Source organism: Mustela nigripes, chromosome 2, assembly GCF_022355385.1.
Source record: "Mustela nigripes isolate SB6536 chromosome 2, MUSNIG.SB6536, whole genome shotgun sequence".
Classification (NCBI taxonomy): Eukaryota; Metazoa; Chordata; class Mammalia; order Carnivora; family Mustelidae; genus Mustela; species Mustela nigripes.
The window spans coordinates 186,567,306-186,593,869 of NC_081558.1; positions in this window are offsets into that span (position 1 = coordinate 186,567,306).

Below are 26,564 nucleotides of genomic sequence, written 5' to 3' on the forward strand. Positions count from 1 at the left end.
TTAGAAATATCTGACTTACAATGGTCTATTTAACATTGATCCAGTATTAAAAAAAAAACATCTATTTTCAACAAGATTCAGAAATAATAGTATTAAAATGAGAAAAAAAAAGATGCAATGAGTTCAATTTCCAAAAAAATATTACCTGGTCTTTGGGTTGGCATTTCCCCTCTAATTTAGAAGTTTTTTTCTCACATTATTCAAAAAGAATCGAATTCTGTTAAATTAATAATCGTTTATAGTCACAAATGTTATACATATATTCCTTCAAGCTCAGGTAGTAGAAACCTGAGTTTTTAGTCAGCATAATTCAGCCTTGCATTACCTCAGAAATGTCACTCCCTTGACACTTCATCATGTCAAAACAGTAGAATGTATGTCACGTCTTCTGTGTAGCAAAGGTTCCTACAGGAACAACATGGAACCATTGTGACATTTTTCTAATTATCGATCATTTCATGTCTATGCAGTTGAAGGGTATTTGTTAAACCTGAACATTCAGGTCACTCGGTATTCTAGGTTGACTGTGTTACTAGAAAAATTTATGTTGTATTGTTTTTACACTTATTTCCTGCTAACCTCTAAATTGCTTGATCACAGTACCTGCATTTAGTGTCATTAAAGACTGTGTGCGTTGCAAGAGAACAAAACAGTAAATTCTGTGAGCATGGAGATTATATCTTTGTGTTCAAATTTCTATCCCCAGGGCAGATACACAGAAAGTGCTTCGTGAATATAACTGAATAAATATATAAATGGATAGAACTCATCTCATCCCAGTCTTTAAACTTACTGGCACAGTTCATTACATGAGTCTCTTAAAGACGATTCTCGTTCCTATTTTATTTGAATAACTCTTAACACTACCAATATGACCTTTGGAAGAGAAATGGCAGAGTTCCATGTCAAATCAAGCAAGTCCGTAAGACTGTAGTTTGAGAAGATTTTGAAGGGACAATACATAGACAATACAGTTTTGTCTATGTATGTATGTACCCATACTATGGGCTATTTAAGCAGACCTTGTTTATTGACCTGTATCAGGTTAGGATATATGTTTTCAAATAACAGAAATCCAATCCAAACAGGCTAGAGAGTAAAAGGACATTTTTAGCATGTGTATCTGAATAGTTTAGATAAAGAATGACCCTGTAGCACAGTTTACCAATTTTGTTAATGTTTTGCCTCTAAAATACATAACCTAGATTTTCCCAACATAGACCTGACTTTCACCAGCTTCAGAGGGCTTCCTTGTTCACCTTAAGAGTACTTGTGTTTTTTCAGGTGACTTCTGCAAAAGAAATAAATTTTTCTTCTCAGAAGCTTTCACCCAAGATCACATTGGCTGGATTTGGGTATCATGGTCATCTACAAACCATTCACATGTTCAGGGGAGAAAGCCATCACTGGCTGCTTTAAGGCCCACACCTAGTGTTGTAAGAAACAGAGCAAGCTCCAAGCTTGGGTGAACATGTGAGTCAAATATCAGGGTGCCATGGCCAAAGGAAAGGAAAAATGGCTGCAGGAAGGCCAAAACCAGAACATGTCCATTAACACTTTTGAATGACATTCATGTTTGAAATTCACATTGTAGAAGTGCAGATTCCTAAATCAAACGACCATCACTCAAAGGAAGAATTACCATAAAATAAACTGAAACCTCTTTTTACCTCACTTCTTACACCTGAAATTGAAGATAACAATAGGAAATACAACAAAGTTTTATTGTGAATTTTAACTTTGATAACAAATGCACACTGCTGAGTAAATTGCCTGACACAAAGCAAATGCATAACAGAAGTTCACAGTAATGAAAACAACAATGATAACTGTTATTGTCATCACATGTATATAATTTTCTACAATAGGCATATATTACCTTTATAATTAGAAAAATGAACAGCAGAATACCTGTCTCTAAAGTATTATTATCAGGATTGAATGCAGTCATGATGTACATGTTTCTTTCTATTATAACCCTTGTTTTAACGAATTGTGATCATTTACTTAGCCAACACAGATAGTTTACTACTGTTCTTGGAAGACAATGTCTCTATGGCATTTACCTGTAGAGCCCCAATGACAACTATGATGTTTGTTTTATATAGTAGATCCTGGTTAAATTCTGATTGAAAACAAGAAGAAAAAGAAAGTGAAATAAGAGAAAGGATGGAGGGAGGGAGGAAGTTTGTTGAAAAAAAAAATGGGTTAGGTATGAGGATGATGATCACCCTGAGGCCACAGACTCGGAAAGGTCAGGAGAGGGGTCTGTGTGCCCTTTCTGTGTGGCGCGTGATTACAAGTCTCGGTGCCCCAGGAAGGCAGAACTTCTAAAGGACTGAAGGCAGAAAGCACAGGTAAGCCGTTAGGTCTCAACATGAAAACAAAGAATGAGACAAAACAACAGCCACCGAAAGCAACGTGACCCTGGTTAAGAGCTGGAAGGGGCAGCTTGTTACTACACCCCTCGAGATCTGGGAATTGCTGGAGGAATTTCTATAGAGGAGTTTGCTTCATTAGAAATCGCTTTGTTTTGATGAGGATTCAGGTGCTCTTGAACTGTGAGACTATGTGAGCCCCAGCACTTGTTATGTTTGGAAATGAAATACTAAACACTACGAGTCTTTAAGGGCCATCTCTTCTCACAGAAGGCACCCCTGCATGCGGTCTGTAGGCTCCGCCTCCCCACTCAGGCCAGCTCAGCTCAAGTGAAATTTTCAAGCAGGTTTGAGGATGTCAGCTCTGCTTATTTGAATGGAATAAAATGGCACTTTTTAATTTTTATATCATCAAAATCCTTTTTTGAGAAAGAAAAATATTTGGTCATAACGCTTAAAAACCAAAACCAGATTCATTTTCTTCAGGACAAATCATTGCTTTTAGAATTTTTTTTAAAAGGCTGGAAATGTCTTATCATAAAATAAACTGCAAAAATGTTGAAAGCCTGCTTTCTCAATTTTTTTTTTTTAAATGAAGGATCGCTAATCCAAGAATTCTGCATCCTCTCTCTGTATTTGAGGAACAAAGACTACGTTTCACATTTGCTCTACATGAGGCAATGAATAAAAGATCACAGATAAAAGAAAACCAATAAATCATCATTTGCATTGTATTGATGTTTACTGAGGTATAAAATCCCCTAGAATTTAGATGTGCTATCACATTGTTATGGAGAAGGTGCTCTCTTCAAATAACATGGGATTCAAAACACACATTTGTGTGTGAGGATTGATCTGAGCTGAGTGCCCTGACAAATTCCTGGAAAAAAAAAATCTCTGTGTTCTATTATATCAATGAAAGGTGTTGAATTTCCTATAATTTAAAGCTTTGTTTTTTATTCTCATTATTTTTAGAATTCACACATACCAACAAATAAGGACTGATCTCTAAGAACATCATTTAAATAGTAAAATATGAAAATACACAGAAGACACTTCTTGATTTATTAAGAAGTGTATTTATTAAATACATGGATTTGATTCTTTTTTCTTGAAATAAATTGCAATTTAAAGAAATATACTATTCCCCTATAATACTTTTTCAGATGGTGATGCTGAAACCTCAATAGAACATGATAAAAATTGAATCAGAGTTGATAAATATAAGTCATTTAAAAGTGTACTACTAACATATCATCAATATAGGGTTAATATCGTCTAATGCTCTTCTCCCAAGCCAATGTAGAAAAACAGTTTACAATTGATGCGTGACATTGCTACCTTGGTCTGTTTAACACTTAATTATAAAGATTTATTGGGAGAAGAAAAATAAAAAGTCAAGATAAAGTTGAGAGTGGAGCAGTGGAAATTTTGAGGACATAAACTGTGAGTCAAATTCTTCATTTGAGTTTTAGTGAATTACGAGGCATGAGAATTATTTATATTCATGGGGTAGCCCATGAAGTAAGGAATACTATGCAGACATTGACAAGGAAAATAGAAAGAATAGGACATAATTAGGGGATTCACAGAATCATAGAATATTCAATTTGGGAGAGGTCACAGTGATATTTTTGCATCATTATTGTTATTATCTCATTTATTGAAGTATAATCCAATAAGAGTAATATAACTTAAGGGTGCAGATGTGATGAATGTTTATACATATATACAACTAAGCAATTGTTGCTAAGATTAAGACAGGAACATTACAAACATCTCAGAATCCTTCCTATTCCCCCATGAGTCATTAACTTTCCCCAGATATAACCTTTATTCTGAATTCTATCACCTTAGATTATTTTACTCTGTTTTCAAATTTCATAATTTTATTTTACTCAACAGTATTTTTGGTACTAATCCATGCTGTTCTATGTAGCATAATTCCTTCTTTCTTGTTGTTGTATAATAATATATTTTAAGCCAGTATACTATTTATACATTCTTCATTTTATGATCATTTTAGCTATTTGAAATTTTTCATTGTCACATCAAGAGTTGATATAAACATTCTCATACACTGTTATTATTAGACATATTCTCATACACTGTTATTATTAGACATAAACACTCATCTGTCTTTGCTAAACCTGGGAGTTGGAATTGTTGGATCATAGGGTAGAAATATCTTCAGCCTTACTAAAACTGCTAACAGTTTTTTACTAGTGTTTGTGACAATTTTTACTCCCACCAACATTGTGGTTACTTTAGTGGCTGTCATTTTTGCCAGTGTTTGTTATTGTTGTTCTTTTGGGGTTTTGTTTGTTTTTATAATGTATCATGTGGTTTAAATTACCATTTCTTGATGACTAATGATGCTGAATACATTTTCATATACTTATTATACTTTTTTAAAAAAGATTTTTATTTATTTATTTGAAAGAGAAAGTGAGAAAGAGATCACGCGAGCAGGGGACAGGGGTAGAGGGAGAAACAGACTCCCTGCTGAACAGGGATGCTCCTCCCCCCAATGACAATGTGGTCCTTCATCCCAGGATCCTGGGATCATGACCTGAGCCGAAGGCAGACACTTAACCAACTGAGCCACCCAGGCACCCAATTATTTCATTATACTTATAGGTGAAGTGGCTGTTCAAGAATTCTCCCTATGTTTCAAAATTAATCTTTCTTTTTTGTTTTTTCTTTTCAACGTATAGAAGTTCTTTACCTAACATTTTTTTGTCAATGATGAATAACTGAAGGCAATATATGTTAGTTGCCTTGGGGAAATTACAGATGTGAAAATGGAAGAACCAAAATTGTGACACAATTGTTCTGCTTTTCAGTGCATTGCCTCTTCCAATAAACAACTTCGGGAAAAAAATGAAAGTTTTATAGTACCAAACATATTTCCAGAGACCATCACTGCTATATTTCTAATATATCACAGACCTAAACACAATCTTAATCATTTTAACTATCTGGGTTGTTTTTTTTTTTTCCCTTAGAGGAATTCTGTATCTAAAAACACACAGAAATTAAAATGGAAGTCAGTTAGAAAATAGTTTCTTTTTTTAAAATGACTTTTTTTCTAGGGGCCCCTGGGTGGCTCAGTGATTAAGTGTCTGCCTTTGGCTCAGGTCATGATCCTGGGATTCTGGGATCGAGTCCCACAACAGCTTCCCTGTTCAGCAGGAAGCCTGCGTCTCCCTCTCCCACTCCCCCTGCCTGTGTTCCCTCTCTTGCTGAGTCTCTCTCTGTCAAATAAATAAAATCTTAATAAAAAAAGAATTTTTTTCTGCTAAAATGATCTAAAGCAATGAAAATAACCCCAAATCAGTAAAGCATTAAAAATATATCATGAGTTCAAATAGATAAGATGAGTTTTTAAAAATAAAAATTTCTTTGGTCAGAGGACAACGGAAGTAAGAAAACAAAAGGATATTTTCTCATGTTAGTAGTTCAGAATTTTTGGTAGACAGAGGGTGTAAGGAAGCAGAGCTGAATATTGCTGAAATTAAAACATAAAAGGAGATGGAACTAGAAAAACTGGGCATACACATTGGAAAAAATTTCTTACTGGGATGCAGAAATACAAGCCTGTGATAATCAATCTACCAGAAATTACAAGGAGTCGGTAGAATTTACCAATTTGAGTAAGAGGCAGAGAAATGAATTTTAATTCACTATAATTGGAAATTATGAACTGTGGACAACAATCACATTCTTTAGGAAAAATTGAGTTAACAACAGGAACTTTTTCCATTCAAATACAAATTGAACTTGGTTATTTTTAATATGATTACACATTCATTGTGTAAACCAAACCAGATTTTTATTTTCTTGTGTTAATTACTATATAAAATAAATGTTATGATTATAAAAATATTGCTTTGCTCTACAGCCTTTTGAAATAAAATTTTTCATTAAGTTTCTTGAGCTAAAAGTAAATAACCTGTTTAAAGAAAAAAATTAGTAGATTTAAGTAACATGCCTATATTGGTGGGATTTTCTTTGGTGTTTTGAAGGAGTATTATGAAATGTGAAATTAAAACCATGACTATGTTAACAATAATTATAGCATATCTATTTAATTTCCTTAGATATGTATTTTGCCTGAAGACTGATTAAATATATACATCGAGTCCACAGTTAGCCATCGATATTGATCAATTCTGTCTCCTGTCAGCATGTTAGCAGTTTTCTTAATTATGCTATAAAATACTAAGAAAAAAATGCATTCCCTTAATTTCTGAAGTATAATTATAAAGCAGATTATAACTGGACATTTTAAAATCTTTCTATTTATAATATATTGTAAAACAAGAATTATTTACTATTCAGAAATAATCAGAGGGCTATTTTTCACAGATATTAAAAAGAGTGGTTGCCACCAAATTCCTTTAACACAAAAATTAGAGTAAGATGTAATTACTCTTTATTCTCATGACTTAGTAAAACATGACATAGTGAGGACATCTTGATATCTAGCAAATAAAAATAACCTTACTACCTATTAGTGTTATGGAAAAAAATCAGTACTGTGAGAAACAGAACGACACTCAGCGAAGTCGAACTCGGGTTTATTTTATGCTGGTGGACCCAGACTGGCTTGCACTCAAAGTTCTGGGCCCCAGCTCGTGGAGGTTACAGAGTTTTTATAGGGCAGTGCAGGGGTCAGATCACAAAGGCTGTGCTGCCTGTTGGTAGGTGAGTTTGAATTGGGGATATGGGTTGCTTTAGGCAGGAACAGCAGTTAGGGCAGAGGTTAGGGCATTGTGGGAAGCTTGCAGGGTTGGGTATGGGGGAACCTGTCTACAGAATCAGGAATGGCCTGTTATCTCGTGCTCAAGCTAGGCTTCTGGGTATCTCTTAGTATTACTAGTAACTTTCTATTTTCTGGGACCTGCCAGCCTAGGCCTGCTCTGGGTAATTTTCCTCTTCATTTTCCCTTTTCAATGCCTTCTCTATTTCAGAATGCACATCTACCATTACCACTGGGCTTTTCACTGGTGTAGAGGTCTATATTGATTTACCAGCAATTGCAATTTAATTGATTTCATCAAGAACTGATGAAATTGTTGATAAGATTAATAATATATGGACTGAACGGACTGCCAATAGAACCAGAAGGAGAGGGCTGACTAAGGGAAGGAGCCATGCAGTTCATCCCCAGACATTAAACAAGTTACCCCAAGAGCTTGTTAATTCTTGTCTCCTGCATGCAATTCGATCTTACCATTGTTGGACCATGTCTCTGACTAACCCGACTGATTCCTTGTAGAAACAACATTCCTCATTTAGAAAGAGGCAGAGTTCCCCCTTATGCAGTGACCCGGTCTAAGCCCCCATGATTTTGCAATACCACTGCCGCTAGGGAGTCTGTCTGATCTTGTGTAGTCATTACAGACCTAGCCACCTGCTCCATATCTTCTGCGAGATTTTCTGTTAGCTGCCTGTAGTAACAGGAGGATGAAGCAATTCCTCCTATCTCTGTGCCCACGGCTGTTGTTATGCCTAGTCCAACCAATAGTGGGATGACCTGGATGGGCCACTTGATCCATGTATGGCCTAAAAGGAAATGGGAAGGGATTGATTACTGGGGACTATATTTACCTGGGACATAAGAAGCACCCACGTACATGAGCCTGTCCTGTGTTGGAAATAGCTGTAGCTGAGCGAGACTGGAAGTGAATGTTTGGGCAGGGGGGCCTTCTGGACAGGAGTGGTGAGAGGTCATGAAGGAGGTGGGGGAATCCCTAGGGAGTAGGCCGCATAGTAGTTGGGGCATCGGTCCCTCCAACCATCAGACACGTTAACAAGACCGTCGTGTTGACAGAGGGCCAGGTGGGCTCTAGCACATGTACTGAGTATATTTGACCAAGACGGTTGGTGGTAATGCTGGCATATACATGGCAGGTGGATGGTGCCTCCTAGCATCCTTATAACCTATGGCTAGTGGGATTGACTGTCCTCAGTTTTGTCATCATCTAGATAGCCCAAGCTTAGCCCTATAACTGACAGCCACAGCATTAGCATTAGGGGATTCATTTCAGAGCTGGGGGGGACAGTTATAAGAAGCAGTGGATTCCACTCAGAAGACTCACTATACCTATACAGACTATGGCTAGAGCAATTTTTCTGTGTCCAATTCCAAAAACTGAAGCTGACTCAGCTAAACCCACAGAGAACTCTAGGGTCACAATTACTATATTATTACTGGTATAGAGTGGCACCGAGACTTTAGTGTCCAAATGTCCCCAGTTGAGTTCCTCAAGCTTCCACTGTGCATTGACCAGTCGGCCTCCAGGTTTGTGGCTGGAGCAAGTTTGTGGACTCCTCAGTGGGGGGTTGGGAGGCACCTGCGAGTTTCTGTGGGGCATCAAGTTGGGCCAGAGGCCCTCTTGGTGGCTATGGGCTGCTGTTTCATCTTCTGGATCTTTAACTTGAGGAGGTCAGTCAGGTCTCAGGCTCTGTGTCAATCATCAGGATCTGAGTTGGCTGTTGCCTTCTTTATTCACAAATCATGGATCCAGGGAGTTATACCTGCAACTTTACTAGATGGGAGTCCCTCCAAGTGGGTTGGAACAGTTCCTTCTCCCAATCTTTTGCTGGTGGGGATTGGCCCAGTTACTCATGGGGTTGGGATCCTTTCTAAAACCTTTTGGGAGATATGCCTTAGAATTTTCCCTAGGGCTTGGAGGTGTCAGGACATTTCTAAGTCTCCAGTCTATTTGAGGTCTCCTCCAAGCCTGCTTGTTACAGGAGATGGTCTGCCATACAGAATCTCAAAGGGTGATTAACCAGAGGTCTTGGGTTACAGTACGCCCTGAGCAGGGCCAGAGGTAACAATTCTACCCAGGGGAATTGAGTTTCCTGGCAGAGTTTAGCTTAAGTTTTTTTTAAGGGCCTGGATCCTATTCTCTAATTTCCCTGAGCTCTGGGATCTATATGCTATATGGAGCTTCCATTTTATTTTTAAGATTTTGGCTAGGCCTTTGACTATTTCAGATACTTCCATCAGCTGGGTAGCATTCATGCCAGAGAAGGCAAATGTCAATGTATGATTGAGTCAAGAATGCTGAGTTGACCACTCATTGGATTTCCAGGGCCTCTGGGTCAAAGAGGGTATACACTCGGAAGGCCTCACATAGCCTCTCGTAGAAGTCAGTCAGTGATTCTCCTGGTTTCTGGATGACTGTCACAGTTTGGACATGTTGGTTGGCTTCTTTGCCCCTGCTCTGAGTCTGTGCAAAAGAGCTGTGCAGTATTGACTTAGGGTGACTAGTCCCTTAGCCATATGGAAATCCCAGCTGGGCTGAGTGTCGGATGTTGCTTCTAGTGCCCATGATTCTGTGTTTAGGGTTCCAGATGGGAGCTGGCTTTGGAGCCAATGTCATGCCTCGGTGAGGATTAGTTGGGCTTCTTCTGTGTAAAGTACATCAGGATAATCTGGCAGCAATCATCCTAAATGGGATGATGACTCTGGAACAGGAGGTCAGTCATTGCCTGAGGCTTCTCTGTATATGGCAGCATGTGGTTTTTCCAATTTAGGAGGTGAGTGATGCTAAAGGGCTGATAGATGAGAACAGAGTGTCCAGGCTGGATGGTGTTATCAGCGTTTATCTGTTGTGGCCCTTCCATCTCACAGAGGGGCACCTGGAGGGCTGCGGCTGGGGTACTGGAGTCTGAGATGAGTGTAGATGTTGGCTCACAGGCTGTAGGCTGGGGCTCCAGGATCAGGGCAGGCTCGGAATTCTCTCTGGGACTTTTTGAGCATGAAGTCTAAGACCGCAGGTTTTGAAGAGCTTCTTCCCATGATGAACAGGGGCTCTCTTGCCCACCTTGTGTGTTTCCTCCTTACATTGGTAGCACAAAGACACACAAGGGTGAATGTCTCCCCAAAGGAGAGACCAATCAGATGTTCACCTCTCTGCTCTCCTGGAGGAGATATGAGTGCTTCTTAGCCATAGTGAGTCTGTATAAGTCTGATGAGAATGTAAAATAGTGTGACCACTGTGACAAATGGTATGGTGATTCCTAAAACAATTAAACATTGAATTAACATAAGATCCATCAGTTTCACTTCTGGGTAGAACCCCCAAAACCTGAAAACAACAATTCAAACAGATATTTACACACCCATGTTTATGGCAGTATTAGTCACACTACCCAAAGAATGGAAGTGACTCAAATGTTCAGAGACAAATTCATAGATAACATGCGGTCTCTGTGTACAATTGAGTGTTAGATAGCCTTACCAAAAGGAAGAAATTTTGGAACATGCTACAAAAAGAACAAATCTTGAAGCCATTAGGCTAAGTGAAATAAGTTAATCACAAAAGATCAAATATTGTGTGATTTCGCTTCTATGAAGTTTCTAGCGGGGTCAAATTCATATAGACAGAAAGTAGAATGGTGATTATCAGGAGCAGACAGAGGGCAGGTCAGAAAGTTACTGTTTAATAGATAAGAGGTTTTACTTGGGAAAGATGAAAAATTCTGCAGATAGGTCAAGATGATGGTTGCACAATCATGTACGCTTAATGTCTCAGAACTGAATGTTAAAAATGGCTAAAGTGATAAATTTTGTGTTACGTCTATTTTGTCACAATTTTTCCAAGAAGAAAAAATAAGTTAAACTTACTCCTCAGAAAATTGAATCATCTTCTTTTAGTTATGATTAGCCAAAAAATTCTTTATTATTTTAAAGGTCTTTTGTTATTGTTTTACTAAGAGTTGACCGAATTATTCATATTAAATGCAAGTTCTTTGTATTGAATGAAGAAAGGTGTGCCAGATGACTTAAAGCTTAAATATGAATAACATTTATAGAAAAAAATGATAGAAAAAGATCTTCCTAGAAAAAAAAAAGATCTGATTATAATGAGTGGAAACTGTTAAGCAAAATATGTCATTGAGTAATTAGTTATTATTTATTGCCTCCAGTTCTCAAAGTGGAGATATTTTCACACAAACACTGTTTCCCTTTTCTCCCAATGGGAAAGATGTCCATCAAAGACTTCCACTAAGCAAATGTCCCTGTACATTTTAGGCAGATGCCGTCTCAGTCTCTGATGAAGTTCTTTTGTTATTCTTGACTGCATGAATCATAAATCTTTTACAACACACTTCCATGGGCATCTTGTGGTTAAGGGAATTGGGCTTCATTTGTTTGCTTAGTTGGTTGGTTATTTCTAGTTTTGCTGTTTTGATCAGCTTTTTTTTTTTTTTTTTTTCCATGCCAATGCTTGGTTCTGCATGTCTTTGTAATCAATTAGGTATTTGACACAGCTGAAATTGAAAGGAATTGATTGATAGATGAATTAATAAGCTTACTAATTGGGGTGCCTGGTGGCTCAGTGGGTGAAGCATCTGCCTTAAGCTCAAGTCATGATCCCAGGGTCTTTGGACTGAGCCCTGTGCTGGGCTCCCTGCTCAGCAGAAAGCTTCTTTCTTCTCCCTCTCCCTCTCTCTGCTGCTCCTCCTGCTTGTGCTCTCTCTGTCTCTGTCAAATGAATAAATAAAATCTTGAAAAAAAAATAAATTTGCTAATTGAGAAAAATTGTAATAACCAAAAAGATTTCCTTGTGATAGAGTACAAAGAAATTGGAGGAAACTGTACAAAAAAGCTCTCATTTGTTTGGAGACTGATAGATTTTTAATATCTATACTTATATCTTGAATAGAAAGTTTCTGGAGCAGAGATCAGAGTTACTGTTACTTAGAGCAATAACAGCATTGGTTCTCCATGCCCCAGTGTTTCTCTTTTATTCTTTGATGCCAGGACAGCCCAATGGACTCTGCACTTGCACAAAAAGGGATTCTTGTGCCACAATAAAGGAGCCAAAAAATATGAACTTGGGAGCTCATATATATGTTGCCTCACTCTTAAGGAGAGGAGAAGAAACTCAACTTACTGTAAATAAATTCTCCTCAGGAAGAGAAAGGAAATCTCTAAGTTCTACCTTTTTGGAATATAAACAGGTGACTTGGGAGCAGAGGAGTGACCCCAGATTTTCAACCCCTCCATGTCTTCATGGCTTCAGTTATAATCCATTTTGATCTGTAAAAACTGATCTTTTAGTTCAGTCTTTCCAAAGTTTTTTTTCTTTCTTTTTCTTTTTTTTTTTTTTTTAATATTTTATTTATTTTTCTGACAGAGAGACACAGTGAGATAGGGAACACAAGCAAGGGGAGTGGAAAGGGAGAAGCAGGCTTCCCACTGAGCAGGGAGCCCACTGTGGGGCTCAACCCCAGGACCCTGGGATCATGACTGGAGCCAAAGGCAGACGCTTAACAACTGAGCCACCTCAATCTTTCCAAAGTTCTCACTGTCCATTTACTCATCTTTTATACTCAAGCCTGTCACTTAACCCAGGTTCCTATAAATTTGCTCAGAAAGTTCTGACCATGCAGAAACATAAACATATTTTCTTTTTTCCTCCCTCAACCTTTCTATGTTTTATTATCCTATCCAACTGTCTATGTAAGCGTTTGCAAACCACTAATTCCAATGTTGAACAGAGATAATGTTTTCAAGAATTTATAAACCCATAAGCTTTGCAATTCGATTATACTTTTGCAAGCTTTGAGTCAGTTGAATTCCCCTCCCCTTAACCACAAACCTTTAGGCAGTATGACACCTTACTATTTTCATCTTTTTATTTTTATTTATTTATTTTAGATTTTATTTATTTTTTGACAGAGAGAGACTCAGTGAGAGAAGGAACACAAGCAGGGGGAGCAGCAGCGGGAGAGGGAGAAGCAGGTTTCCTGCTGAGCAGGGAGCCAATTGTGGGGCTCAATCCCAGGACCCTGGCTGGGGTCATGAATTGACATGAAGGCAGACACTTAATGACTGAGCCACCCAGGCACCCCTCATCTTTTTATTTTTAAGTACCTTTTGGATCATAAATCACACATGGCTCTTTTGGTTGAATTGCATGCCGCTATGAGATCTTTGTTCGGCTATCTCTTGAATATTTGCTATATATGAAAACAAGGCACAAGGCTGGCAACACTATTGAGCAAAACAGAAGTAATTGCTAAGGCCATTTTAGTGTAGTGTTCCATCTTCCCTGTGTTAATTAATAGTTTGATTTTGTTATTGATCATTATTGTTAAAGAAATTGAAGTTTATCTTCACTTTGAACAATTGGAATAAGGAGAACATATTTTAAAGATATTTCGTGGGAAATAACTCTTTGGATGTATATATATATATATTTCATTAAGTTTCTTTATTTAAATCTAAGCAATGCAAACTAAAACCCACTCATGCATTAAACATTTTTAGCTTCCTAGAATGTGTGGCACTGTGGTTGTCAGTGAGATAATGTGAGAAAACTCACGACCAGGAGTCACACGTAATTAGAGCATTATACAGTTTGAGAGGCTGAAGTCATCTTGGTGATTATCTTATCCAACACTCCTATTCTACTGATGTGAAATTGAGTTTTCAGAGAATTTAAGTTACACGGGTTAAGGTATGAACTTAACAATATTCTATGCATTACTTGTTGAAAAAGCCAGCATTTCCCCCAGAATTACTTATACATTTAGGATCCATTAAAGTTTCTCAGTAGTTTAAGACATTTATGAATGTGGTTGGTGCATAAAGCAGAAAACCATTTTATATCTAAAGGGTGTTTCGTTTGTTTGTTTGTTTTTTACCTTCCAGTATTTCCATAGAAAGATTGCAGCAGAATTAACAGTGACTTAAACTGTGATTATTCAATGATGGTAATATTTATGAGTTAGGCACATTGCTTTTCATCCCCACTGCCTTCTTATTAACTAGTGTGGTTTTGGAATATAGGTGAGGTTCTGTGGGTTGAGGTCTGGAGCCGACAGTTAAGAAAGAATTCTTGAGACATCTTTGGTGCAAAAGGTGGTTTTATCAAAGCATGGGAGGGATCAAGGACCTGGCTGCACTGGGGTGTGAAGGGGGCTGATAATACACTCTGGAGTCAGGGACTAAGGAAAAGGGAGGTTTTCAAAAGGATTTTCATCTGTTAAAGAAGAGTCAGAGGATAGTGCACTGTGCCATTGTCAAGTTCAGGTTCTTTTTCCCTCTAGCAAGGCATTAACATTAAGACTGGTGGGGGCCTCCTGGAAGAATATCACACGTGTCCCACCTAGGAGTGGGGGGAGGGGAGGTTGCCAGGCCATCAGCCTGTGCTTTGTCCTCGGCTAGCCTCTGCTCCCTCATCATTGACCAGAATGGGCAAGGCTAGAAATTTCAAGCCAGGCCTCAGAGGAGCCCTTCACTAGGAGGTGAATCTTCAGTTCATTTGTCTGCAGTCCTTAGAGCAGGCCCAACATCATCCATCATTCTCTGTCCTGTCATGAGGCAGATTTTTCTCTTAGTGCGATCTTTCCTGTATGGTCTCAGTTGTGTGCCTGTGTGCGTGTGTATGCTGTGTGTGTGTGTGTGTGTGTGTGTGTGTGTGTGTGTGTGTATTTTTCTGGCTTCTGGAAGAAATTCCCCAATTCCTGAGTAACTACATTGCAGAATTTGAGTAAGAATTTTTATGACTATCAGTACATACTTTTATTTTATTTTATTTTTAAAGATCTTATTTATTTATTTGTCAGAGAGAGAGAGAGAGAGAAAGAGAGAGAGCTCCCACCCAGGGGAAGCAGCTGGCAGAAGGAGAAGCAGGCTCGTCGCTGAGCAAGGAGCCGGTTGTGGGACTCGATCCCAGGATCTTGGGATCATGACCTTAGCTGAAGTCAGACACTTAACTGAGCCACTCACGAGTCCCACACCATACTGTCTTTCTGCTGTTCGTGATTTGTGTGCATCAGCAGAGGCAAGTACACAGCAGGTGGGCCTGACTGCCCAGATCACCAGCGCTCTTCCATTCCGGGCTGAGAACTGTGTAATCTGACCTTTTGCAAGGAAACTTTTACCATAGGACTCTGGCTGAATTTAAACCTCTGTGCTACAGGAACGAAGCCAACCTATAAATGACCTCAGAATATATAAAACTGCTTCCGTTATCATGCAAAGCTCATTATCCTACCTGAGGCCTCCTCCTGGTTTGCTTTGGAAAATAACCAAGCTACCATTTGCTGCCTCTCAGTGAATCACCTCCTCGGACATGGCTTCTCACTGTCTTCATTCTTCTCCTCTTAATGTTCTCCTTTCTACGTAAATCATTTTCAAGTTAAAACTCTGTTAAGATTCCATGATCAAAGGCTATTAAATATATTTGCTTACAAAGTCCTTTTAACTCACTTCAGCTTTTCTCTCTCATGCAGTGTTTCCATGAATCTCTGTAACCTATCTTCTATGAACAGATTCATTCATTCATTTATTCATTCATTTATTCTTAATCATTTGCCAGAGGGGGAAAATAAAGCCACTTTAAACTTGGCAAAAGTATAGGAAAAGTTACAATAATACAAAGTAAATTACATAAAAGAAAATAAGTGGAGAGAAAAATTGGGTGAAAAAAGAGATGAGAAAAATAAAGACAGGAATAAAGTTAAGACAAATAATTGGTTCTGGGAGGAAAAAAAAGGAACTATTCTTATACTATAGATAATCTATAAATTTGTTTCAATGTTTTAACCTCAACTTAAAGAGGATGACATAATTCATGGTCTTCATAAGAGAAACACAAGATGATTCAGAAACTTAATTCTTTCAGGTAGGAAACCTGAATATAATATTTTTTATTTCCTATTTGTCATCACAAGAAGAACACTATAATTCCACTAATAACATTTCAACGTTTTATGGTAAGTAAAAATATGTACAATACTTTTAGAGATGTCTCTTTTAACATAGGCCAATACCATAACATTGATGTGGAAAGACGTTAGCGTTCGAAGCTGACAGCCAACAAAGAATTCTTGAGATGTCTTTAGTGCAAAAAGGTAATTTTATTAAAGCACAGGGACAGGACCCATGGGCAGAAAGAGCTGCACTGGGGTCATGCATAATGGCCCATTATATACTTCCAAGCTGGGAGGCGATTAGGGACAGTGTAAGTCTCTAAGGAATTTTAGAAGCAAGGTTTTCAGGACCTTGAGAGGGTTAGCTATTGTTGGGAAAAGGTCATTTATATTATCTATTAAAACCTTACTGCTAAGATCCTTCAGATGTATATCATTGGGCCATATACTTGGGGGACTATTGCCAACACGTATCTTGGGGGTTTTGGAGATAAAGGAAATTTCTAAAGGAATTTTTATAAGCCAAAGTAGACTCCCAGGATCCTGGAGGTGGGGGTAGGCTTCCGGCTAGGATTGCCTTTAGCCAAGTATTAACACTGAGTCAGACAGTGAAGAATGTCACTCTCTCTGTTTCAAGGACTTGTCCGTGGGCAGTAGGTAGTAAGGAAATTTAATAATTTTTCTTCTGCCTTCGTTTCCCATGTCAACATCACCCTGAAATTTTGAAAAAAAAAAATTCTATAAAGGAAACAAAACAAAACAGTTTAGCTAAGAGGCTTTGAAAATCTGGTCTAGATCAGAAGATGATAAATTAGGTGTGGGATGGAAAATGTATGCCATCTACACCCTTCACTGCTGGTGTCTCCCATGCTGACGGTATATATCATTAGCTGATGTTTAAATCCGTTGGCCCCGGGGTCATCTGTGGCCCCAGGAAGCCACTAGCAATCAGTTGGGCATGCATTTGAGAAGAAGCCTAGAAAGTATCAATTTACTCAAGGCACGGAGGTTCTGCAGACACTAGGCTATTACTACATAACATCATTTTTTTTCTCTACTGACCTGTATATGTAATAAGGGTGACAAATCACTGTACTATGGTTATTCTAGATTGTTTTTTGTAATGATTCAAAATTTTTACTAGTCTTACATAAATGGTAAATGGAAATAGCTTTCCTTTTTAAAATGTGGTAGCCTAAATGACTAGACAAGTGCCCTATTAAGGTACTCCAACAATGCTCCCAGTTGTAAGTAGGCAGTACTCTCAATACAATACCTTAAAATCTCTTGAAGTTTTTTGTTTGTTTGTCTTTTAGTTTGGGTTTTGGTTTGGGTCATGAGGAGTGGAAGCCACTAACTAACAAATTCTAAGTTATATGTAAATGAAAATTATAAAATCAATCAACAATAGTCAAGGGAATTTTAAAGAAGATGAAGACAAAAGCTGGAAGAATCATATTCCAGAAAGGAAGATCTGTAATAAAGCTATATTAGTTAAGTCAGTATGATTTTGATAATGTTAAATTGATTAATGGAAGAGCTTGGTCACTCTAGTCCTCATATATATATATATGATTATTTAATTTATGACAAAGGTGACTGAAGAGTAGTGATAAAGGACGATGTGACTGTTCACATAGAAAAAAAAAATCTTGGCTTTTAGTCCAAAATGTACACAAAAGTTATTTGAAGATGGATTGTGGGTCTAAATTAGAAAAGTAAAACATAAAATTTTTACTAAATAAAATTTTACTAAAATTTTTAGTAAAAAATATAGTATATCTCAGACTGGACAGTAGCCTCCAGAGGGAGAGATGACAAATTATATTGCATTTAAATTAAGAACAGCTCTATTCATCAAAGCCATCATTAAGGAAATAAAAGGAAAATTAAGAGTGGGAGAAAATATTCATTATACATATATGTGATAAAAGACACATTCAGAGTATATAAAGAATTCATAAAATTTGATAAGGAAAAGACAATTCAATTAAAAAATGTGCAACATTTGAACATGCACTTCAAAAAAGAGGATATCCAAATTACCACTGAATAAATTATTTATCAAGAAACTTCATTATCCATTAAGAAAAGGCAAAGTCATGCCTAAGTTGTAGCAGGGGAAATGTTTAGGGCAAAAACTTGAGGAAATAATAGCTTTCTGTCAAACAAATGTTTGACAGTACTTAATAGTGATGTCAAGTAAAAATTGATGCAACCACTTTGAAACTATTTTTCTGTATCTACCAATACATCTACTCTAAGCCAGAAGCTTTCCTAGGTATATACCCAATAACAACAACAAAAAAGATGTACTATATTCACCAAAAGATAAGTACGTGAATACCCATGGGAACATTATTTGTAATAATCAGGACACCCCATACCTCTATGGATAGAAGAATGTATAAAGAAGTCATGGTATACTGATAAAACGGAATACTGTACAGCAGTGAGAATCTCGAACTATAACTTAGCACAGCAAACATGAATAAATCTTACAATGTAGACTGATGGAAGTCTGACACGGACAAAAATATAATGAATTATTATTTACATACTTTTCATTATATTATATATATTTCAAAAGCAGACAAACTAATCTATAGTCAGGATACTGGTCACCCTTGGAAGGGGAAATTGCTGAAAAGGGCCAGAGTAGGTTCCTTCTAATTAAGTAGGTTGCTTATAATTAATATTCCATTTAATAATATGAATTCTGGTAACATAGGTGCTCTCCCACTGTGGAAATCTATTGATTTATATACTTACCTTTAATGTACTTTTTAGTACTATTTAGGTACATATATTCAGTTAAAGGTTCATACCAAATAAACAAACAAAACTATTTAGGTACATATATTCAGTTAAAGGTTCATACCAAATAAACAAAAAACCATGTTAGAAGCAATTAAATAGAAACTACACTGAAGGAGTCTCTGAAATCCTAAAAGTTGTAAACATCTAATGTTTTTATACAAAATATTTTGACCAGTAAGTTTCAGTAGGACCGGAGGCATTCACATGGCATTCATATAGTCTCACACTTTCTACACATTCACTCATCCACATACCCCTTCCACAGATATATTTGTCACCAAATTGTCAAACTTGGTCCTTCAAAGTTTCTAACCATGCTAAGATGACAATAAATAATCAAACAAATCAGTAACTTAATAAACTTGACTATTATATATTGTTTCTTTATAGTCAATTTGCTTTTTATTTAATTGTTTACTTTGTTGTCAAAATGTCCAGTTTAAAAATTACACTAAGAATGGAATATTATGCAGCCATCATAAAGGATGAATACCCAACTTTTGTATCAACATGGATGGGACTGGAGGAGATCATGCTGAGTGAAATAAGTCAAGCAGAGAGAGTCAATAATCATATGGCTTCGCTTACTTGTGGAACATATGAAATAACACAGAGGACATTGGGAGAAGGAAAGGAAAAGTGAATTGGGGAAATCAGAGGGGGAGACAAACCATGAGAGACTGTGGACTCTGAGAAACAAACTGAGGGTTTGGGAGGGAAGGTGAGTGGGGGTACGGGTGAGCCTGGTGGTGGGTATTATGGAGGGCACATATTGCATGGAGCACTGTGTGGTGCATAAACAATGAATCTTGGAACACTGAAAAAATTAAATAAATAAATATATAAATAAAAACACAGATGTTTAACATGAAATAATGTGTGTAAAATTCACTTTAAAATACAAGAACAGGTTTATACCAAAAATAGAATCAAAACTATAAAGACAGTAGAAAAATAGACGTGCCAGTTTAAAACCATCTGTTTTCTATACAATATAACAGAAAATGAGCATCTGAACTTTTGCATAATAGCCAATGCAAGAAGCAGCCTATGGTTTACTCCAATTTAGATAAAATTCACTAAGCAGGACCATTATCATTGGGAAACACACTTGCCATGAAACAAACAAGGTAGCCTGGGATCCTAAAGCACTCCTTTATTATTGGCATGACAATTTAAAGTAGATAAATAAGACAAATTTGCATATAGAAAAAGGAGATGCTGATTCTTTAGATGCAACAAGCAAAATCAACAGAATTAGGCGAAAAAAAATACAGATTCAACCAAACAAAGAGAACAAAGATGGAGTAGGTTGATGTTATGTATAAATTATGTAAATCAAAGGATGTGAGTTTGAGAAAGATCGAGTTATCTCTCGCCTTGAAATGACCAGTTTCTGAAACTATCAATGAATCAAAAAATAAACTCAGTGTTGGGGAGTTTAAGTTGTTTTCTCCTCTCTCCCTAATGGTTATTTCTGTTAGACCTGGTTCTGAGATGGGAATATGGAATAGTTCAGTTCTTCTGCAAGGCTCTGGGAGTTGAATTAGGTTGAACATTATGACAGCCTACCAGTAGAAAAGAATATTCTCTCTCTTCTTTATGGCAACCAAGGAGATTGAATCCATTTGGTATAAAAGATAAAGAAAGACATTGTCATGACAGACATTTGGACATGTGCAAATCAAACACACCATGAGGTCTTGAACTTGGTACCAAACTACAAGATCTCCCAGAAGGCAAGTTACTTGAACAAAATCAGCGCCCAGAAGTGAGTTTCCACAACTGAAGAATTACACGGAGGTAAATGTTTCATGTAATATTTATGACATTCATCTTCCAGAAGAAAAGATTCTTGTCTTACCCAAATATCTTCTGTTTTCTAATAGTTAATACTTTATTGTAACTGGCAACAGTGAGTTTCAAAGGCTAAGATTAATTCTGTCTGTTGTGTTCTCTTTACTTAACCTATTACCTGGCATATAGTTGATGTTAAATAAAAACTTGTTTAATAAATATTTTGAATATTGAAATATCTTATAGTTTGAATAATTAATATTTTTATAACAACAATTTCAAAGCAAATTTCATGTTTCTTGCTGTCTGTGCACTCAATATAGGATCTAGTGAAAGAACTAATCAAAATTTATGATTAAACTACCTATGATAGAGATATAAAATTTATTTTATTTTATTCCAGAAGGAGGACTGAATTTCTATGTATACATTTAGATTGATAGATAGATAAACTGTCTTCCATTTAATCATATTGAGATTATTTTTTTATTAGAAAACATTACAGGTAATTTAATGTTCATATATGAATATCAGTATGTACACCTCATATATAGCATGACTATTGATGCAGGTAAATCTAAAATGAGGAAATGTTTTCAATACTACTGCCAATTACTAAAGTCCTACTGCAACAAATTCACATACCAAAGATCAGACCCTTAAATTCCTTTTGACTTCCATAGCTAATGCTTGTCATTGCGCAGATGGCCTGGGGCAGGAAATAGAGAGAGCAAGTAGTGTTTCTACAGTTCATGTGATCTGTGCCATTGCTGAGAGAGATATTCTGATCCTTACATTTCTATGTTTAGTTCAATTTGACTTGAATTCTCTCCAGCCTTTGCAAGCAATGTGGCTTTTTCTTGGTCCCTCTGAGAGAATTGTCTGAAGGGCTCTTCCTTCCTCAACGTGTTATCCAAAGCTGTGGAAAAGCTGCAAAGCCCTGACATTCTTAATAGTGACAAGACACATCTCTTTTACAATTTTTCTGCCTGATAAATTCTTAACATTTCTTTTAGGCAAAAACCACAGGAAAAAGTGTCAGGGCAAAAATTATTTCACTGTTATTTTATTTTCATATGGAAAATTCTTCTCTTCCAGCCCATTTATATTCAGATCATCTCAGGCCAGAATCTTCCGGGCTAATTATTTTGTTCTTGAGTGAACAATAGATATTAAAATTTTTTAGTATGCGGTGAATAAACTGTTGAACAATTGCAAAATATACACTTGACCTATGCCTAATTGTTCTAAGTATGGGCTCTGTTGCTTCTGAGAGACCAAGTGGGGTGGAGATGAGGGGTAGAATGGAATTATCCTCAGGGACGCATGAGAGTTCTGCTTAACACACTGGATCCAGTTCATCCACGGGTCCAGGAGCAAAATAGACAATATAAATGCTTTAGAGAAGAAAATGTACTATAAAATGATGGCAACTGCCAGGCAAGTAAGCAAACCTCACATGCCGCTGGCTGTATGAAGGGACGGTGGTTAAATGAGCCTCAGGGTTTTTGCTTTTATTTGGCTAACGCAGGCTGACAGGAACTACAGCCTTCTCAATGAAACATGGTGAACCACAGAGGCTTATGCTTGGGGCAACTCTGTGGAGAGGATGATACCATCAGTGCAAATCCATCATCCCAGAAAACAGAACTCTGCACATCTTTTATGGGGAGCCCCAGCTAACAACCTTCATCCGCATACACAGCATTATTTTTAGTTATATAAGTCAGAGTTGTGAGGAAAATAACACAACTTTACCTGAAAAGGTTAATGGTTTTCTTGGACACGCAATTTAAAACATTCATCTCTCTGGGTGAAACCACGGCTGTGCAGAGCTAGTATAAAAGCTCAAGTTATAGCTCAAAAGTTCAATAAGCTTCTAAGAGCACTTAATGCCCAAACAGACTAAAAGTGTTTTTATGGAGATCAATGGGCAATTCACTCCTCAGTCACATTTTATTTTTCCTATGAAGTAGAATGGTGGTACAGCTCCCCATAATATTTAAGACACATAAAGTCTTGCTTAAATCTACATGGTGAGCAAATCTTTTAACGCTTAATGTGTACAGTGGGCTCAGGTTGATGTAGGTGGTTATAAATGTAGTTGGGAATCTGCTGTCTCTTACGGGCCCACATAAAACAAATTTTAACTCATCCCTGTAAATTTCAAAAAACGTATTTGAGAGGGGAAGGAAAAGGTGGCTTCTCTTAAGAGCTCCTCACTTGACGGGGACCTCATTTGCAGGGCATGATATGCAGATTTTTAGGAATGTGGTTGCACACCCTGAATCAGTCAGTCAGTCTCCAGGGGATACAGTCAGACTAACCAGTCACCAGACTAATTTACAAGACAACCAAGTGAGACCTAATTATTATTAAATAAAACATATAGCTATCAAGAGGACTGAATACTTCTATTTACTGATCAGCATTTTCCTTCCCTATAGGCAAGTTAAATGATAATTATATGATGTCACAGTCAACATGGGAATAAAGCAAGAGCAGTTAATTGGGTATTTTATTGCCTAATGTCATCAAGCCCGAGAGTGTGAAGTATTCAACTCAACACAGAGACGCAGCAACGATGGTCAGTTGCTCCTGGGGGGAAGCTAGGGTTCAGGTGAACCGTCCCTACCAGTCTTGCAAAGAGAGAGAGGTATGGATAAGTTAGTAGTATTCAGCAGACTGTGTTATGCATCTTGTTAAATTTAAAGTGCTCAGCTATGCGTCATATCAATAAATATCACCTGAGCTTAGCATACCGCTTGGAACAGATCTGTAGAAAGTTCTAGTATCTAGAGGCTTTTGAGTCTGTCACAACTTCATGAGGCCTCTGCCAATCCATGGAGCAGCAGTCCTCAACATTGTGGGTCTCAAGATCCCTTCATACTCCTAAAAATTGTTGAAAGCCCCAAAACGTTATTGTTTATTTTTGATTAAATCAATCAATATTCACTGGTTAAAAACTAAAGCTGAATCAAGATTCATGTATTTATTCATTTAAGTTAATAATAAATGACTTAGGGACACCTGGGTGGCTTAGTGGGTTAAGCCTCTGCCTTCGGCTCAGGTCATGGTCTCAGGGTCCTGGGATCGAGCCCCGCATCAGGCTCCCTGCTCAGCAAGGAGCCTGCTTCCCCCTCTCTCTCTGCCTGCCTCTCTGTCTACTTGTGATCTCTCTTTCTCTGTCAAATAAATAAATAAAATTTTTAAAAAGATTAAAAAAAATAATAAATGACTTAATAAAAAACACATAAAACCATAAAACATTAAAACCTTCCATTTTTAGGGACGCCTGGGTGGCTCAGTTGGTTAAGCAGCTGCCTTCGGCTCAGGTCATGATCCCAGCATCCTGGGATGGAGTCCCACATCAGGCTCCTTGCTCAGCAGGGAGCCTGCTTCTCCCTCTGCCTCTGCTTGCCATTCTGTCTGCCTGTGCTCGCTCTCTCCCCCTCCCTCTCTCTGATAAATAAATAAAATCTTTAAAAAAAAATAAAAATAAAATAAAAATAAAACCTTCCATTTTTAAAAACTGGTGCTGTGTTACTTACATTTTCACAAGCATTGTTAATGTCTGGCTTAATAGAAGACAGCTGGATTCATCTTTCTGCTTCTGCTTTCCATCTCTTGATATCACATATCCTGCAGCCACTGGAAAAACATAACATACAGGCATGAAAGAATAATGGCGAAAAAGGCAAATGACCTCATGCAGCTGTTATTTAAATAGTTTCGATCTCAGGGACACAGAGATAAGGTCTTCAAGGACCCTCGAGATTTGCAGATCACTGCCTTTTCTGTATTCCTCTACAGCTCACTTTCCAACTGCTCTTACAGGAGTTCTGATTTCTGGCTGTGAAACTTCAAAAATATCCAACTCACGCTTATACACAGGTAACTAACTCTTCTGTAACTGCTACCCTAAAAGATTGAGACTTCTTCACTTGCTACAGGAATACAGGTTTTTAGGCTCTTGACTATCTCTTCCCAGCCTTCTTCCTCACCTCTCAAACTGTCTCCTTAAAGCTAGGAAAACCATTGCTTGTTTGCTGATGTGTGACAACTGGGTGAACGGCATCATTTGCTGCCAGTCAGTGAGCACATCGTATATACAATATAAGGCCATTCAACCAAAAATGTTGACTGGTAAAAACCAAGGAAGTCAGCAATCTAAAAGGATAAACAAGGGAGAGACATCTGTGAATATATTCAAAACGATATAAATTGGGGAGAAATCACATGAGAATAAAACAATTCTGAGACAGATTGTTAGATCGGGAGAAATACCCAGAGATATGAAGACCTAGGGGAAAAGAAAATCCATTTAAGTTGTCAACGGGTTTTTAAATATTGCTGAGTGGGATTGAGCCCCCCTCCCACATTCTGGGGCTCAGCACTGTCACATTCCTGCTCTTTGACAGGATTTAGCCTCCTGGGTGTTCATCCCCACTTTAAAAAAAAAAAAAATCATCTTTCTTTTTCTTGAAGTCTAGTTTTCTCTACATGAAATATCCTCAGATTTCCTATCTGTTCTCCCATTCCCTGATTTTTTTATTCTTTTTTTTTTTTTTTTTACGATTTTATTTATTTGTCAGAGAAAGTGTGCACAAGCAGGCAGAGTGGCAGGGAGAGGCAAAGAGAGAAGCAGGCTCCCCACTGAGCAAGGAGCCCAATGTGGGACTCCATCCCAGGACCCTGGGATCATGACTTGAGCTGAAGGCAGCAGCTTAACCCACTGAGCCACCCAGGAGCACCAATTTTTTTTATGCTTTTTAAATTGTTTTATATTGCTTGTAATTCTATTTTTCTAGCGGTACGGTTACAATCTTGCCCCTCAGCTAGGTAAAGAATAAAATATCACAGCGCTAACTAGTTAACCACCTGGGCCACCTGCCACCGTGCACCTCCTGGCAACACTTTGTGGCTATCTGGAGGGGTCTCACCACATGTTCTAGCTCACTGTTATACCAGACTTGCCATTGCCCTACTGATAACAGTTGAAGAGTCGGAGGTTGAATTTTTTCAACAGATATATCCATGCGCCCTGCCACTTGGTTTCAAGTCCAATCCTCCTTGTCCATTCTAAGTAATGGCGTTATAGTCAGCAAAAGCTCCAGGTGGATTCCAGAAGGGGTGAGTGGGCCATTAGCATCAAATTCCTTGAGAAAACATTACTTTTTTCAGTATGATTGGATAGACAGAGCAGTTTGAACATTCCATCTAGAATAACTTAGCTTTAGATTTTCTGTTATATTACCTTAGGGTCCATCAGAGCTCTAAGGTAATATAATGGGAAAGTGATGAAGGGAACAATAATTCTTCTCAGGTAACTGCTATCTCAGAGGAGGCTGCGCTTCAATATTTGTGCTTCTGCCATTTAAAGTCCCGGTGGTGATACTCTAGAGTGAGCTGAGACCTCCAGTTTCCCACCTACTAATGTCACAACAATAAGTGTCTCTCCAGGATGATTTGTATCATTTTACTCATCAAACTGAATTCACATTAATTCATTTTCAGAAGACGTTCCATTGACACATAACACAGAGAAAATATAGAGATTGATTTTTTTTTTCACGTAATTCGTGATGTAAATTCATGATGTTAAAAATGGTGCTTTGCTGGGAGACTGGAAGGAAAATTAAGCATTAGGGTTCTATACCAGAATTCCCCAGGTACTCTACATTTAAGTTACAGTTTATTTTGCAGTATAGGAATTTCTACCATATTTTTAAATTAAATTACTATTTGTATGCTTTAAGTTTTATTTGGCAGTAAAATCAAAGTATATGCTTTCCACCATCCTTTCTCTAAGTTACTTTTGATATGAAAATATTGCACAGAGAGATATTCATCTATATTACACATGAGTAAAGTTACTAT